This window comes from Capra hircus, chromosome 2 (assembly GCF_001704415.2).
Source record: "Capra hircus breed San Clemente chromosome 2, ASM170441v1, whole genome shotgun sequence".
NCBI classification, from domain to species: Eukaryota; Metazoa; Chordata; class Mammalia; order Artiodactyla; family Bovidae; genus Capra; species Capra hircus.
The window spans coordinates 102,955,126-102,974,760 of NC_030809.1; positions in this window are offsets into that span (position 1 = coordinate 102,955,126).

Below are 19,635 nucleotides of genomic sequence, written 5' to 3' on the forward strand. Positions count from 1 at the left end.
TGGTGATGGACAAGGAAGGCTGGTGTGCCTTTGTCCATGGGGTCACAAAGAGTTGGACACAACCAAGCGACTGAACTGAACTGATATACACATATGCAGAGCTTTGGTTTGCTTGGTTTTGCAAAAGTGGATCATTTTATCTTCACTTTCTTTCATACTTAAAAAATATTCTATCTTCCCTTCACAGTAACAAAAAGAGATTTGATCCCATTAAAAAAAAAAAGTCATTCTTAACGTTATATAATATAAATGATATAAATTTCAACACACGCAAATCAATCCTGCTATGCATTCTTAAGACAATTTTAAATTTCAGTTCCAGGCTTCTACTGATATTTTTTCCTTAGAATGTTTATCAAATATTTAAGGAGTCCTTTAAGTTCTTATTTCAAAATCACTGTCCTTTTAAGTAGGTAGATAAAGAGAGAGATTTAATGTCAACAAAATTGTCCTCTCCTATTGGTCACCGCTTACTTTGAAATCTGTTTTAATTGTCATTTAATTATAATAATCTCCTGAGTACTTTTTCAGATAAGGTAGATCAGATAGTGTAAAATGACTGAGTCAGTTTCCATCCCCATCATTTTACCTTTTCTAGAATATCATTAACCTGAGAAAACTCTCAGAAGGGTATGGAAATCAGAGGCCTGTGATCAAGCCATCTTTTTGCCAAAACTCGAATTGGTGCTTTCCCTTAATTTATGGAACATCATTTCCATCATTAAAGTACAGTTGTTTTTAATGAAACTTTTTTTAACAGTGTACGAGATAATGCATTTATGTGTTTATATATTGTACACATCTTTTACAGTGTACCAGCACAATCTCTTTCTGTTTAGGTTCATGATTTTTTTTTTTTTTTTGTCTTCTGTATTGTCAAATGGATGTTCCTGGCTAGCTTCATTTTTCCAATGTTAAGAAAAAGGAAGCATCATTGTTATTTTTTATTGTTATTAATTACAATGCTGTGGCTCTTCACAACTTGTTTATATGGAAACAGTATAGATCTTGCCTCTTCAGTATCTTCAGTTCAGTTTAGTTCATTTGCTCAGTTGTTTCCAACTCTTTGCAACCCCATGAACTGCAGCATGCCAGGCTTCCCTGTTCATCACCAGCTCCCAGAGCTTGCTCAAACATGTCCATCGAGTTGGTGACGCCATCCAACCATCTCATCCTCTGCTGTCCCCCTCTCCTCCTGCCTTTAATCTTTCCCAGCATCAGGGTCCTTTCAAATGAGTCAGTTCTTCACATCAGGTAGCCAAAGTATTGGAACTTCAATACTCTGTACCATTAATTTACTTAATACCATGGGCTTCCCTGGTGGCTCAGAGGTTAAAGTGTCTGCCTGCAATGCGGGAGACCCAGCTTCGATCCCTGGGTTGGGAAGATCCCCTGGGGAAGGAAATGGCAACCCACTCCAGTATTCTTGCCTGGAGAATCCCATGGAGGGAGGAGCCTGGTAGGCTACAGTCCATGGCGTCACAAAGAGTTGGACATGACTGAGCTGCTTCACTTTCTTATTGATTTAATATTGTTTACATTGTTACTTAAGACTTCCCTGTAGCTCAAACGGTAAAGAATCTGCCTGCCATGCAGGAAACCAGGGTTCGATTCCTGGGTTGAGAAGTTCCTCTGGAGAAGGGAATGGCAATCCACTCCATCATTCATGCCTGGAAAATTCCATGGACAGAAAAGCCTGGTGGGCTACAGTCCGTGGGGCCGCAAAGAGTCGGTCACGACTGAGCAACCAACATACACACACACACATTGTTACTTAGGACGCTGCATCATCCATTATGTGCACCCTGAATGCTGTGCTTACTTGCACAATCCTGTCTGACTCTTTGGACTGTCTGACCCATGGACCCACTTAGCTCCTCTGTCCAGATGGATTCTCCAGGCAAAAAATACTGGAGTAGGTTGCCATGCCCTCCTCCAGAGGATCTTCTGAACCCAGGGATCAAACCCAGGTCTCCTACATTGCCAGCAGATTCTTTATGATCTGAGCTACCAGGGAAGCTTGTTGACCTTGTATACTAGCTTTTAGTATTTAGTTGTTAACTGAGCATCACTAATAATTTTCTAGGGTATGCAGGAAAATGGGAAAAATAATTTTTGCTCATGTTAAATTTCCCATTTGGGATTTCATAACATAAATTACACATCTTCCACCTATGTTCTGTCTGTATAGGTTATAATCACTGCATTCCTAAAATGTGATTTTATTCAGTGCTTTCCCCATATGGCCATAAGCAGATGACAGGCAAAGGCCTATAGGCAGACCAAAAAGAGCATTCTACTTGCACAAAGAATAGCCATCCTTTTCTGGTATAGCTTAGGGCCAAACCAGGACAGCACAATGTCACCAACTGTTGAATGCAAGACATGAAATAATTGCTTTGAAAGCCCCTAGAAAAGATAGGTGCGGTGCCCTCCAGGGGGCTACCCATCATGTAAGCCAGAGCCATTCTAACAGATGGAGAGACTCTCACAGACTTTAAATATAAGGATATAGATCAGCTGCGGAGAAGGCAATGGCACCGCACTCCAGCACTCTTGCCTGGAAAATCCCATGGACAGAGGAGCCTGGTAGGCTGCAGTCCATGGGGTTGCTAAGGGTCAGAGACGACGGAGCGACTTCACTTTCAGTTTTTACTTTCATGCGTTGGAGAAGGAAATGGCAACCCATTCCAGTGTTCTTGCCTGGAGAATCCCAGGGACAGGGAAGCTTGGCGGGCTGCCGTCTATGGTGTCGCACAGAGTCGGACACGACTGAAGTGGCTTAGCAGCAGCAGCATAGATCAGCTGAGAGTGAAAGGATAGAAAAAGACTGGCCAGGAAATAATAAAAGGAAGTGGTATCGCTATATTTAATATCAATGAAGAACATAAGGCAAGGAGAGTTGCCAGAAACAAAGAACATTTCATAATGATGAAAAAGTTAACTCAGTGAGGAAATGTAACAATAATACATATGTATTCAGCTAACAAAATATCTTCAAAGAATATTTGAGCTTTGGGAATATGAGCAAAATGTGCAGATATAGATTTACCACCGAATATATCCATTGTGTTTTAAAAATAATGTATTAACTTTGAAATTTTAAATATTTTGAGAATCAGTGTTTGCTACTCACCTTCCTCCCAATCTGATTTTCCAATCCCTTAGTGAGAACTTCTGGCATAAAAGAATACATCCACTTTAAGTCACTTTGAGGCTGTGGGCTGTAATTCATATAACTGCCACCAGATGGCAGTGGTTACCTGTTTTACAGTGCACATTGCCCAATTAAATTCTTTTCAGATGGCAATATCAAAATAAAGGTATGGAGAAAGTTATTTGCTTCCTCTTTAAAGCCATAACCTAATTATAGTGTTATAAAATAATTATTTTATCTAAGAAATATTTTAAGACAACAAATGTTGATTTTGAGGAATCAAGAAGAAATGCAGTTCTTGCCTTCAAGGAGATTATGAACTTGTGGGACATACTATGTATTCACAAGGGAATGACAATACTATCTATTCAGGAATACAGAACAGAAGCACTGGATTTCAAGTGCTCACATCACATGGACATGTAACCTGACTAGGATGAAGGAAGGCTTTCTTGAAGACATGGTTCTATGTAACATAAAATTATCACCATCTGATAAGTTGGAAGAAAACTAAAGAATGATCTGATCAAAGTTAGCTGGCAAAATAAGTGAAAATAAAGCATTCTAAAAAAAGAAATAGCATGTGCAAAACTCAATGTTTCTGAGATCTTTTTTTTTTTTGTACTTTGGTTGAATTCAGAGGCCTAAAAAGCCAAATAATTTGATTTATATAGAAATATAACCTGAAGGAATACTTTAAAGAAACATAACACCCACCTCCCAGGCCCATATTGTTTTGCAGGTGACTTTTACCAAACATTGAAGGAGTAAATAATTCTTCCTTCAAATGAGAGAGGGGTGGGGGAGGAAAGACAATAGAATAGCTAGCTAATTTTAGTTAACTTACTTATTTGGGGCTCCAAACTCACTGCAGATGGTGACTGCAACCATGAAAGTAAAAGATGCTTGCTCCTTGGAAGAAAAGCTATGACCAACCTAGACAGCATATTAAAAAGCAGAGACATTACTTTGTCAGCAAAGGTCCATTTGAAGTTATGGTTTATCCAGTAGTCATGTACGGATGTGAGAGTTGTACTATAAAGAAAGCTGAGGGCCGAAGAATTGATGCTTTGAACTATGGTGTTGAAGAAGACTTTTGAGAGTCCCTTGGACTGCAAGGAGATCCAACCAGTCAATCCTGAAGGAAATCAGTCCTGAATATTCATTGGAGGGACTGATGCTGAAGCTGAAACTCCAATACTTTGGACACTTGATGTGAAGAGCTGACTCTTGGAAAAGACCCTGATGTTAGGAAAGATTGAAGGTGGGAGGAGAAAGGGACAACAGAGTATGAGATGGTTGGATGGCATCACCTACTTGATGGACATGAGCTTGAGTAAGCTCCAGGAATTGGTGATAGACAGGGAAGCCTGGTGTGCTGCAGTCCATGTGGTCTCAAAGAGTCGGACATGACTGAGTGACTGAACTGAACTAATTTTATGAGACTGGAAAAATCCTATTACATAATTAAGTATAAGAAAATTAAAGAGTTTATAGATTTAGGACTCCTGATTTCCAGTCAGGCAAGTAAAGAGTTTATAAGTCACCACTTCATCCTAACAGGTAAAAAATTGAACTAGTAAAAACATCAACACCTGTTAGATTCATCAGAGAAGTGAGGCCACAGGACAAACCACTACCCCCCAAATTAGAGAGACAGAGAATCACAATTTCCTGGAGTAGAAATCCACTATCAGAAACTTCCCAGGGAAGCCTGAACAAATCGCTAAAAGTTCAGTGTAGACAAGTCTAAGAGACAAAAACTCCAGGGGACCCAGTCAGAGGGACTCAGCCACATTTTTATGAGTTTTAACTCATGAAGCTGTAACTGGTTCACTGTGAGAACCTATGAGATCAGAGAAAAACCCCTTTTGGGGTTTCCAGCAAGAGGAGGGGAGAAATAACCACTTGGGAAACATAGGAGAGGGATCTATCCTTAACCAGGCTTACCCTCAGAAGAAACCTTTACCTATTTAGGTTTTATCAGAGACTAAACTACCTGGAGGAAAGAAAATAGAACTCCAGTACCCTCTGGTCATTCTGTACTAAGACGAAACAAATAAACTGAGAAGCACTTGTGAAGTTCACAGCCCAGGAGCACAGGCTTACTAAAAGACTGCGATCTAAGCACAGGGCCAGAGAATGCCTCCCCTCCTCCCACAGCTTACACCAGTAAAAGCCTGTTTGCCATAGTTCTACTTACCTGATTCAATATGTCTGCCTTTCAACAAAAAATTATAAAGACATACCGAAAGGCCAAACACAGTTCAAAGAGGAAGAAGCATCAGAACCAGACATGCAGGGATGTTGGAATTACCAGAATTTAAAACAAGTATGATTAATGTGCTAAGACCTCTAGTGGAATAAGCAGTCAACAGGCCAAAAACAGATGAGTAATGGAAGCAGGGAGATGGAAATTTTTAGAAAGGGAAAGAAAGGTTAGAGATCAAAAACACTGTAACAGAAAGGAATGAAGAAGGCCTTTGATGGACTCATTAGTAGACTGGACACGGCTGAAGAAAGAATCCCTGAGCTTGAGAATATGTCAAAGAATCCCCAAACTGAAAAGCAAAGAGAAGAAAAGAAAAAGTTGGAACAGAATATCCAAAAAATGCGGGACAACTACAAAAGATGTAATATACATGAAATGGGAATACCAGAAGGAGAAATTTCAAGGGAGAGAAAAAAATATTTGAAACAAATGTATTTCTCTCCCAACGCCTCACTCTAGGACTCAAATCCTAGTCTTTATTCTCTACTATTCCAATCAACAGCATATCTTTAATTGATAAATCCTGCAACTATTTTAAATGTTTTCCCAAAAGTATTTCAAAGGCAGAGTCACCTTCATGTTACATTTATTCCAAAGTATCTCATGTGGTGTGGAAAAAAAAAGACCCTTTCTAAAATGCAAATTGAAATTTGTGGCCGTCTTATCCAGGGAATAGATATTAAGTGACTATTGATTATTCGTTTCATTAGTTGTCTTTATGAAAAGAATGAAATTATTTAACTTGGGCTTCTCTTACACATTGGCCAGAATATGTGATTTTTAAACTTTCTGTGTTTGTAAAAATGTTAGACATAACACAGCATAACAAATAGAATTGAGAAGGGGTCAGGGAGGGGAAAAAAAGTTAATTAATTTGAACAGAAAATAAAGTTATTCAGAGCAGTATAAATTTGACAGAAAGCAGATAAGGAGACTCTGACCATAGTATTCAGAAACACATTCTTCCTATACCTTCTTCCTAGAGCCAGACATCCTGGAATGTGAAGTCAAGTGGGCCTTAAGAAGCATTACTGCGAACAAAGCTAGTGGAGGTGATGGAATTCCAGTTGAGCTGTTTCAAATCCTGAAAGATGATGCTGTGAAAGTGCTGCACTCAATACGCCAGCAAATTTGGAAAACTCAGCAGTGGCCGCAGGACTGGAAAAGGTCAGTTTTCATTCCAATCCCGAAGGAAGGCAATGCCAAAGAATGCTCAAACTACCTCACAGTTGCACTCAGCTCACACACTAGTAAAGTAATGCTCAAAACTCTCCAAGCCAGGCTTCAGCAGTACATGAACCATGAAATTTCTGATGTTCAAGATAGATTTAGAAAGGGCAAAGGAACCAGAGATAAAATTGCCAACATCCATTGGATCATCGAAAAAGCAAAAGTTCCAGAAAAAACATCTGCTTTATTGACTATGCCAAAGCGTTTGACTGTGTGGCTCACAAAAAACTGTGGAAAAAACTTCAAGAGATGGGAATACCAGACTACCTTACCTGTCTCCTGAGAAATCTGTACACAGATCAAGAAGCAACAGTTAGAACTGGACATGGAACAACAGACTGGTTCCAAATAGGAAAAGGAGTATGTCAAGACTGTATATTGTCACTCTGCTTATTTAACTTATATGGAGGTACATCATGTGAAATGCCAGGCTGGATGAAGTACAAGCTGGCATCAAGATTGCTGGGAGAAATATCAATAACCTCAGATATGCAGATGACACCACCCTTATGGCAGAAAGTGAAGAGGAACTAAAAAGCCTCTTGATGAAAGTGAAAAAGGAGAGTGAAAAGCTGGCTTAAAACTCAATATTCAGAAAACTAAGATCATGGCATCCAGTCTCATCACTTCATGGCAAAGACAGTGAAACAATAGAAACAGTGACAGATTTTTTGGGGGGCTCCAAAATCACTGCAGGTGGTGACTGCAGTCATGAAATTAAAGACACTTTCTCCTTGGAAGAAAAGTTATGACCAACCTAGACAGCATATTAAAAAGCAGAGATTACTTTGCCAACAAAGGTCTGTCTAGTCAAAGCTATGGTTTTTCCAGTAGTCATGTATGTATGTGAGAGTTGGACTGTGAAGAAAGCTGAGTTCTAAAGAATTGATGCTTTTGAACTGTGGTGTTGGAGAACACTTTTGAGAGTCCCTTGGACTTCAAGGTTATCAAACCAGTCCATCCTAAAGGAGATCAGTTCTGAATATTCATTTAAAGGACTGATTGATGTTCATGCTGAAACTCCAATACTTCAGCCACCTGATGTGAAGAACTGGCTCATTAGAAAAGACCTTGATGCTCGGAAAGATTGAAGGCTGGAGGTAAAGGGGATGACAGAGGATGAAATGGTTGGATGACATCACTGACTCAATGGACATGAATTTGAGCAAGCTCCAGGAGCTGGTGATGGACAGGGAAGCCTGGTGTGCTGCAGTCCATGGGGTTGCCAAGAGTCGGACTCAACTGAGCGACTGAACTGAACTGATAACCACATCACCTTTGCAAAGATTCTCCCTCACAGCTTGTCTTGTACAAGTCACTCCATGAACACCCAATCCCCACACCATATCTGATGGGTTAAGGGTATATTTGGAAATTCTAGTATATTTTATCCATGTTTTTTCGCCTGCCATATAGAATTATCTATCCATGACTACCCCTTCCAAATTTCTGTTGCTTTGCTGCAACCAGACTAGCTTTTTCTCTGTTAATACATTTTGCATCAGTGTACTGACTAAAAATGCATGATACTGCTTGCAAAGCAGGAGACCCATGTTCAATCTGTGGGTCGGGAAGATCCTCTGGAGAAGGAAATGGCAACCCACTCAAGTATTCTTGCCTGGGAATTCCCATGGACGTAGGAGAATGGAAGGCTATAGTCGATGGGGTCAGAAGAGCTGGACACAATTTACTGACTGAACCACCACCACCACCAGAATATAGGTACTATGAGGACTGCAATTGTATCCTGATACATAGTACATATCTAATATACAATCATTTGTTTGCTTGTTGGAGAGAGAGGAAAGAGAAAGAAGGAAACTGTCAAAATGTTATGTATAATGGCCACATCAGTTTACATACCCATCAGCTATGGTGCTTCTCAAAACTTGGAAAATAAATTCTAATTTTTTTGACAGTATGAAAGTAATCTCTTTTTCTCTAATTGCTAATGAGCAAGTGCATCACTTCAAACACCTGCTAACTACCCAGGTATAATTTCTGCAGTTACTATTTCTATTTCTCCCCCATTTTTTTCTAATGAGTTTCCTATAATTTTCTAGTTGACTTGAGAATATGTTTATACCAACTATTAATACTCCTCTGATTTGAATCATTGCAAATATCTTCTCTCAATCTATGTGTGTTTATAGTGAAAAGAAATCATTGTTTTTAATGTCATCAAATCCACAAATTTTTCCATTATATTTTCTGTTTTCAGGTACTGTATAAGACATCTTATACATCTTATACATAGCATTAGAAAGCTGTTCCAAATATGATTTTAACAGCTTTAATGTTTACTTTTAAATTTAGGTCTTTAATCCATTTGGAAATTTTAAATGATGTAAATTAGACATCCCAAACTAATTTTCTCCATAAAGTAAGAAAGTTTTCCATCATTACCTGTAAGAAAATATAGCCTTTCTTCACTGATCTGTTATGGCATATCTCTCATATGCCGATTTTCAATATCTGCAAAGGTCTACTCATGGAATTTCTTTCCACTGGTCTGTTTACCAGGTCTTTCCCAAGCACATCATTGCATATGCTTATGTAAGCTTTAGATACATCCAATATGAAGTACAATTCCTTTCAATTTGCTTTTGCTTTACAAAAGTGATTTTTAGCTATTCTTGGTCATTTACATTTCTATATAAACATATACTTTAGAATAAGTTTGTGGAGCTCTTTCAATATCCACCAATAGTTGTGTTGAAATTGACTTGTATTTAAACAGATTGACTAAAAGCATTAATTCTGTTAAAAATATAGTGCATTTCTCTCTCTCTGTCTCTCTCTCTCTCTCTATATATATATATATATAGTGTATTCAAGGTTACTTTTCTATTTCTTTGGTAGTCAGAAAAATGTTGCCCCCTCAACCATATCCATATCCTAATCTCTTGAACATGTACATCTGTTGCCTTATATGGCAAAGGGAATTTGAATGAGATTGAAGTTCCAGACTTGAGATGGAGAGATTATCCTGAATTACCTGGGTGGTATTGTTGCTTCAGTCACATTCGACACTCTCCAGCCCCGTACACTATAGTATGCCAGGCTCCCCTGTCCATAGGATTCTCCAGGCAGGAATCGTGGAGTGGGCTGCCATCTCCCGCTCCAGGCCGCCTTCCTGGCCCAGGGGTTGAATCCGCATCTCCTGCGCTGGCAGCCAGTCTTTGCTGCTGAGCCACCAGGTGAGCATCAACTAGTCACGAGTTTTCTTTGTCATGTTTTGTTCTTTTCTTATCATGTTGTTCCTTTTAAAAATTATTAACTAAAGTTCACAGTTTATTTTTTATCTAATATCTTATTTTTTGCCACATTATATTTATTTGCCATGTCTTCTTAGGTTCCTCTTGACTGTGACAGTTTCTCTGAATTTCCTTATTTTTATGACCCAAAAGTTTTGAGGAGTATTGGTCAGGTACACTGTAGGCTGCTCAGTGTTGGAATTTGTCTGATGTTTTTCTCATGGTTAGCTTGAGATTGCAGTTTTCAGGCTGAATGGTTTTAAGATGTGACTCAAGAGACTTAGCATTCACACATACATTATATATATATATATATATATATATATATATATATATATATATATATGCATGCTAAATTGCTTCAGTCTTCTCCAACTCTTTGCAACACCATTGATTGTAGCCTTCCATGCTCCTCTGTACATGGGATTTCAGGCAAAAGCACTGAAGTGGATTGCCACTTCCTTCTCCAGGGGATCTACCTGACCCAGGGATCCAGCCTACATCTCCTGCAGCTCCTGCCTTGCACCTGGCTTCTTTACCCCTGAGCCACAGAGAAGTTCCATTATAGACAGGAATGGCGCCTGTAAGACTAAAGGCACAATGAACAGCCCATCAGTATTGTACCTAGTTGATAACATTGTTTCTCACGGTGGTACAGGTTTATAATTCTGCTGCTGCTGCTAAGTCGCTTCAGTCGTGTCCGACTCTGTGCGACCCCATAGAAGGCAGCTCACCGGGCTCCACTGTCCCTGGGATTCTCCAGGCAAGAACACTGGAGTGAGTTGCCATTTCCTTCAATGCAGGAAAGTGAAAAGTGAAAGTGAAGTCGCTCATTTGTATCTTACTTTTAGCAACTCCATGGACGGCAGCCTACCAGGCTCCTCCGCCCATGGGATTTGCCAGGCAAGAGTGCTGGAGTGGGGTGCCATTGCCTTCTCCATTATAATTCTACTGATTTACAAAGATAATAAGATTGGAAAAAAAAAAAAAATGAAGTGGCTCAGTCGCGTCCGACTCTTTGCGACCCCATAAGAGCGCTGGAGTGGATTGCCATTTTCTTCTCCAGGGGATCTTCCCGACCCAGGAATTGAACCCAGGTCTCCCGCTTTACCGTCTGAGCCACCAGGGAACCATGGAGCGAGGATCTTGGTAGGCTACAGTCCATGGGGTCGCAAAGAGTCGGACACGACTGAGTGACTTCACTGCACTGATGTTTAGATCTAAAAATTCTTTTTTCATTACTTTGAATTTATTTTCTTCCTCCTTTTCAATTTTTCTGATTTAAATGCTAAGCTCATGTCTATTTTTTCTTGTTTTGAGTATATATATATTAACATGTGTATGTATATATTTAGAACTAGAACTTCAATTTTTAAAAATACTACTTTAACAATGACATAGGAATACTGCATTGAAATGTAAGTAATTATTTCCTTTATGACTTCTTTCCTATCCCAAGAATAGACTTAATTTTTTAAAATTACTAAATACATATTTTGTATTGATTTTGAGTTTTACTATTTAACTTATTATTTATTGTACTTTATTTTAGGGCAGTTTTAGAGTTGCAACAAAATTGAAACAATGGTTCAAAGATTTTCCATTCACCCCTGCCCTGCATATGCACACTGTTCTCCATTATCAGCATCACTCACCAGAACAGCGCATTCTGGATGAACTAACGCTGACACACCATAATCATACAAAGTCCATAGTCTGCTTTCAGGCTCACTCTCGGTATTGTACAGTCTATGATTTTGGACAAAATATCCTGACATATATTCATCATTAGAGTACTACACAGAGTATCTTCATTGTCATAAACGTTCTCTGTGCTCTGACTATTCTCCCCTCTCCCTGGCAAGACTGGCCTTTTTATTATCTTTATAATTTTTGCCATTTCTTATAGTTGGAATTATACAGTGCATCGCCTTTTCAGATTGGTTTCTTTCACCCAGTAATATACAGTTAGCATCCTCCATGTCTTTTCATGGCTTGGTAGCTCATATCTTTTTAGCACTGAATAACATTCCATTGTCTGGATGTACCAAAACTTACATTAATTCATGTTAATCCATTCACCTACTAAATGATATCTAGGCTGCTTTTTAGCTGAGTTCAGTCCATTAGTCGTGTCTGACTCTTTACTATCCCACAGACGGCAGCATGCCAGGCTTCCCTGTCTATCACCAACTCCCAGTGCTTGCTCAAACTCATATCCCTCAAGTCAGGGATGCCACTGGAGAAGGCAATGGCACCCTACTCCAGTATTTTTGCCTGGAAAATTCTATGGATGGAGGAGCCTGGTAGGCTGCAGTCCATGGGGTTGCTAAGAGTCGGACACCACTGAGAGATTTCACTTTCACTTTTCACTTTCATACATTGGAGAAGGAAATGGCAACCCACTCCAGTGTTCTTGCCTGGAGAATCCCATGGATGGGGGAGCCTGGTGGGCTGCCATCTATGGGGCTGCACAGAGTTGGACACAACTGAAGCGACTTAGAAGCAGCAGCAGCAGTGATGCCATCAAACCATCTCATCCTCTCTTGTCCCCTTCTCCCCCTTCCTTCATTCTTTCACAGCATCAGGGTCTTTTCCAAAGAGTCGGTTCACATCAGGTGGCCAAAGTATTGGAGTTTCAGCTTCAGCATCAGTCCTTCCAATGAATATTCAGGACTGATTTCCTTTAGGATGACTGGTTTGATCTCCTTGCAGTCCAAGGGACTCTCAAGAGTCTTCTTCAACACCACAGTTCAAAAGCTTCAGTTCTTTGGTGCACAGCTTTCTCTATAGTCCAAATCACATTCATACATCACTACTGGAAAAATCATAGCTTCAACCAGATGGACCTTTGTTGACAAAATGTCTCTGCTTTTTAATATGCTGTCTAAGAGGAGAAAGGGATGGCAGAGGATGAGGTGGCTGGATGGCATCACCAACTCGATGGACAAGAGTTTGGGTAAACTTCAGCAGTTGGTGATGGACAGGGAGGCTTGGAGTGCTGCGATTCATGGGGTCATAAAGAATCAGACATGACTGAGTGACTGAGCTGAACTGAACTGAGGTTGATCATAACTATTTTCCAAGGAGCAAGTGTTCTCTAATTTTGTGGCTGCAGTCACCATCTGCTGTGATTTTGAAGCCCAAGAAAATAAATCTCTCACTGTTTCCATTGTTTCCACATTTACTTGCCATAGGATAATGACACTGGATGCCATGATCTTAGTTTTCTGTATGTTGAGTTTTAAGTCAACTTTTTCACTCTCCTCTTTTACTTTCATTAGGAGACTCTTTAGTTCCTCTTCACTTTCTGCCATTAGGGTGGTATCATCTCCATCAGTTCAGTTCAGTTCAGTCGCTCAGTCACGTCCAACTCTTTACGACACCATGAATAGCAGCACGACAGGCCTCCCTGTCTATCATTAACATGCAGAGTTCACTCAAACTCACATCCATTGAGTTGGTGATGCCATCTAGCCATCTCATTTTCTGTCGTCCCCTTCTCCTCCTGCCCTCAACCCCTCCCAGCATCAGAGTCTTTTCCAATGAGTCAACTTTTCACATAAGGTTGCCAGATTATTGTAGTTTCAGCCACAGCATCAGTCCTTTCAGTGAACACCCAGGACTGATTTCCTTTAGAATGGACTGGTTGGATCTCCTTGCAGTCCAAGGGACTCTCAACAGTCTTCTCCAACACCGCAGTTCAAAAGCATCAATTCTTCAGTGCTCAGCTTTCTTCACAGTCCAACTCGCACATCGATACAGGACTACTGGAAAAAACATAGCCTTTACTAGACGGACCTTTGTTGGCAAAGTAATGTCTCTGCTTTTGAATATGCTATCTAGGTTGGTCATAACTTTCCTACCAAGGAGTAAGCGTCTTTTAATTTCATGGCTGCAATCACCATCTGCAGTGATTTTGGGGCCCCAAAAATAAAGTCTGACACTGTTTCCACTGTTTCCCCATCTATTTCCCATGAAGTGATGGGACCGGATGCCATGATCTTTGTTTTCTGAACGTTGACTTTTAAGCCAACATTTTCACTCTCCTCTTTCACTTTCATCAAGAGGCTTTTTAGTACCTCTTCACTTTCTGCCATAAGGGTGGTATCGTCTGCATATCTGAGGTGATTGATATTTCTCCCGGCAATCTTGATTCCAGCTTGTGCTTCTTTCAGCCCAGTGTTTCTCATGATGTACTCTGCATACAAGTTAAACAGCAGGGTGACAATATACAGCCTTGACGTACTCCTTTTCCTATTTGGAACCAGTCTGTTGTTCCATGTCCAGTTCTAACTGTTGCTTCCTGATCTGCATATAGGTTTCTCAAGAGGCAGGTGAGGTGGTCTGGTATTCCCATCTCTTTCAGAATTTTCCATAGTTTTTTGTGATCCACACATTCAAAGGCTTTGGCATAGTCAATAAAGCAGAAATAGATGTTTTTCTGGAACTCCTTTTTCCATGATCCAGCAGATGTTGGCAATTTGATCTCTGTTTCCTCTGCCTTTTCTAAAAGCAGCTTGAACATCTGAAGTTCGCGGTTCACGTATTGCTGAAGCCTGGCTTGGAGAATTTTGAGCATTACTTTACTAGCGTATGAGATGAGTACAATTGTGTGGTAGTTTGAGCATTCTTTGGCATTGCCTTTCTTTGAGATTGAAATGAAAACTGACCTTTACCAGTCCTGTGCCACTGCTGAGTTTTCCAAATTTGCTGGCATATTGAGGGCAGCACTTTCACAGCATCATCTTTCAGGATTTGAAATAGCTCAACTGGAATTCCATCACCTCCACTAGCTTTGTTCATACTGATGCTTTCTAAGGCCTACTTGACTTCACATTCCAGGATGTTGGTCTAGATTAGTGATCACACCATCGTGATTATCTGGGTCGTGAAGATCTTTTTTGTATTGTTCTTCTATGTATTCTTGCCACCTCTTCTTAATATCTTCTGCTTCTGTTAGGTCCATACCATTTGTGTCCTTTATCGAGCCCATCTTTGCATGAAATGTTCTCTTGGTATCTCTAATTTTCTTGAAGAGATCTCTAGTCTTTCCCATTCTGTTGTTTTCCTCTATTTCTTTGCATTGATCACTGAGGAAGGCTTTCTTATCTCTCCTTGCTATTCTTTGGAACTCTGCACTCAGATGCTCATATCTTTCCTTTTCTCCTTTGCTTTCTGCTTCTCTTCTTTTCACAGCTATTTGTAAGGCCTTCCCAGACAGCCATTTTGCTCTTTTGCATTTCTTTTCCATGGGGATGGTCTTGGTCCCTGTCTCCGTACAATGTCACAAACCTCATTCCATAGTTCATCAGGCACTCTATCTATCAGATCTAGGCCCTTAAATCTATTTCTCACTTCCACTGTATAATCATAAGGGATTTGATTTAGGTCATACCTGAATGGTCTAGTGGTTTTCCCTACTTTCTTCAATTTAAGTCTGAATTTGGCAATAAGGAGTTCATGATCTGAGCCACAGTCAGCTCCCAGTCTTGCTTTTGCTGACTGTATAGAGCTTCTCCACCGTTGGCTGCAAAGAATATAATCCATCTGATTTCAGTGTTGACCATCTGGTGATGTCCATGTGTAGAGTCTTCTCTTGTGTTGTTGGAAGAGGGTGTTTGCTATGACAGATGCGTTCTCTTGGCAAAACTCTATTGGTCTTTGCCCTGCTTCATTCCGTATTCCAAGGCCAAATTTGCCTGTTACCCCAGGTGTTTATTGACTTCCTACTTTTGCATTCCAGTTCCCTAAAATGAAAAGGACATCTTTTTTGGGTGTTAGTTCTAAAAGGTCTTGTAGGTCTTCACAGAACCATTCAACTTCAGCTTCTTCAGCATTACTGGTCAGGGCATAGACTTGGATTACCATAATATTAAATAGTTTGCCTTGGAAATGAACAGAGATCATTCTATCGTTTTTGAGATTGCATCCAAGTACTGCATTTTGGACTCCTTTATAAACCATGATGGCTACTCCATTTCTTCTAAGGGATTCCTGCCCACAGTAGTAGATATAATGGTCATCTGAGTTAAATTCACCCATTCCAGTCCATTTTGGTTCTCTGATTCCTAGAATGTCAACGTTCATTCTTGCCATCTCCTGTTTGACCACTTCCAAATTGCCTTGATTCATGGACTTGACATTCCAGGTTCCTATGCAATATTGCTCTTTACAGTATCAGACCTTGCTTCTATCACCAATCATATCCACAACTGGGTATTGTTTTTGCTTTGGCTCCATCCCTTCATTTTTCCTGGAGTTATTTCTACACTGATCTCTAGTAGCATATTGGGCACCTACTGACCTGAGGAGTTCCTCTTTCAGTATCCTATCATTTTGTCTTTTCATACTGTTCATACCACACCCTACGTCAGGGGCGGCAGTGGAGAGGTACTACCCCAGGTCCAAGGAGCAGCAGTTGCATGGGCAGGAGGAAGGAGTAACTCCTCTCGGAGTTACTCCAAGTTCAAGGTCAGGAGGGGCAGCCATTAGGAGATACCCCTCGTCCAAGGTAAGAAGCAGCGGTTGTGCTTTGCTGGAGCAGCTGTGAAGAGATGCTCCATATCCAAGGTAAGAGAAACCCAAGTAAGATGGTAGGTGTTGTGAGAGGGCATCAGAGGGCACACACACTGAAACCACAATCACAGACAACTAGCCAATCTGATCACACAGACCACAGTCTTGTCTAACTCAGTGAAACTAAGCCATGCCATGTGGGGCCACCCAAGACTGATGGGTCATGGCAGAGAGGTCTGACAGAATGTGGTCCACTGGTTAAGGGAATGGAAAACCACTTCAGTATTCTTGCCTTGAGAACCCCATGAACAGCTACACAATGAAAATCTCAAAGCTGCAATCTAGATTTTGTTCTGTGGCAACATATTATTCTACAACTTGGATTATTACAGTCATTTACCTCTTTTTGTTTCAGTGTTAATCTTTTCAATGTGTTGCTCAGGGAGTCAGAGAGCTGGCACCTTTGGCTCATTATTTTTTCAGGCTGTCCATGTAATTAATAAACTCCCTACATGTTCAAGTTGACTTTAGAAAAGGTAGAGGAACCAGAGATCAAATTGCCAACATCCGCTGAATCATGGAAAAAACAAGAGAGTTCCAGAAAAACATCTATTTCTGCTTTATTGACTATGCCAAAGCCTTTGACTGTGTGGATCACAATAAACTGTGGAAAATTCTGAGAGAGATGAGAATGGCAGACCACCTGACCTGCCTCTTGAGAAATCTGTATGCAGGTCAGGAAGCAACAGTTAGAACTGGACATGGAACAACAGATTGGCTGTATATTGTCACCCTGCTTGCAGAGTACATCATGAGAAACACTGGGCTGAAAGAAGCACAAGCTGGAATCAAGATTGCTGGGAGAAATATTAATAACCTCAGATATGCAGATGACATCACCCTTATGGCAGAAAGTAAAGAGAAACTAAAAAGCTTCTTGATGAAAGTGAAAGAGGAGAGTGAAAAAGTTGGCTTAAAGCTCAACATTCAGAAAACAAAGATCATGGCATCTGGTCCTATCACTTCATGGGAAATAGATGGGGAAACAGTGGAAACAGTGTCAGACTTTATTTTTTTGGGCTCCAAAATCACTGCAGATGGTGATTGCAGTCATGAAATTAAAAGACACTTACTCCTCCGAAGGAAAGTTATGACCAACCTAGATAGCATATTCAAAAGCAGAGACATTACTTTGCCAACAAAGGTCCATCTAGTCAAGGCTATGGTTTTCCCAGTAGTCATGTATGGATGTGTGAGTTGGACTGTGAAGAAAGCTGAGCACTGAAGAATTGATGCTTTTGAACTGTGGTGTTGGAGAAGACTGTTGAGAACCCTTGGACTGCAAGGAGATCCAAGCAGTCCATTCTAAAGGAGATCAGTCCTGGGTGTTCTTTGGAAGGACTGATGCTAAAGTTGAAACTTCAGTACTTTGGCCACCTCATGTGAAGAGTTGACTCATTGGAAAAGACTCTGATGCTGGGAAGGATTGTGGGCAGGAGGAAAAGGGGACGACAGAGGATGAGATGGCAGGATGGCATCACTGACTCAATGGATGTGAGTTTGAGTGAACTCCGGGAGTTGGTGATGGACAGGGAGGCCTGGAGTGTTGCAATTCATGGGGTCGCAAAGAGTCAGACAAGACTGAGCAACTGAACTGAATTGAACATCTAAAAGTGACTCATTGTATCTGTACTAGCTGAAACTGTCAGACTTCCCCTTGTTTTGTATTTGTGAACCTTTATGGTGTTGTCTCAAATGTAATATTTTGTGTAAATCTATTTTTGTCAAAATTGGTATTATTCCAAATGAATATGCAACCAGATATAAATTCTATGACATTCGTTTGTGTTTTTTATTAGAAATGCCTATCATCTAGAATTGATATCCTTGTAATATAGAGAGTTTCAATCCATAGACATTGTGCCTCTCTCCATTTGTATAGGCCTTCTTTAATTTCTTTTAATTGTAATTGTTGCTTTGAATGTAGAGGTCTCGAATTATTTAATCAAATTTTCCCACAGTACTTTGTGTTTTTGATGTTATTTAATTTTTTTTCAGTTTCCATCTGCTTATTTCTGTTATTTAGAAACATAATCAACAGTTCTTTATTTGCCTTGTATTCAGCTACTGGGCTACATCATGGCTTCCCTGGTGACTCAGTGGTAAAGAATCTACCTTCTAATGCAGGAGATGTGGGTTCCATCCTTGGGTTGGAAAGATCACGTGGAGAAGGAAATGGCAACCCACTCCAGTATTCTTGCTGAGAAATCCCATGGACAGTGGAGACAGGCAGCCTATAGTTCATGGGGTCACAAGAGGTGGACACAGCTTAATGATGAAAGAACAAGCAAAAACTGCTACATCTAGCTACCTTGCTAAGAATCGGTATTTTCAGTGTACACAATCATGCCACTGATAGCTTAATTTCTTGCTTTGCAAACTAATGTTTTATGTCCTTGATATTTTATATTACTAGGATTCTGATATTATGTTTTCTACAAGCAGTGATAGCATGCATCTATGTCCTATCCTTGATTTCCAGGAAAAAACCTTTCAGTAATTCAACAGTAATTATGATATATGCTGTGTCTTTTAAAAAATACACCCTTGTTAGATTAAGAAAGTTTCTTTATATATCTAAAATATTTCCCACATTCAACTGAATTTCAAATAATGATTGAATATCTACTAATAAGGATTTATTGTTATGGGATGTATGTGATAAATGTATATTTAGATTTTATAAAATTCCTTATATTTTCATGACATTCTGGAACATATGCAGATGAAATGATGTGATGCTAAGGATTTGCACTGAAATAATATGGGTGAGGGAAGTGGCTGGATTGCGGTTGAGGCAGGACTGCCCACAGGTTCATGTTAGTTGGGATTCATTTTACTATTCTACTTCAATATGTTAAAAATCTTCTATAACAAAAAAGGCCAAAATGAATATTTTTTTTTGAAATGAAATGTTAACACATATTACTCAAGAAAAATATTTTAACTTTAATTCAATGCGCCTGAATTTCTCCATTCATATCTATTGGTGGTAGCTGATATTTCTTTACCTTATCTAAGGAACTCTAGAAATAGTTTTATTTCCCATGGCAAACCAACACCACCAGAAATAGAAAATACAACTATTTGTTAGCTCTAAATTCAATTTAACCCTTCTCTTATAGAAACTGAACACTTCA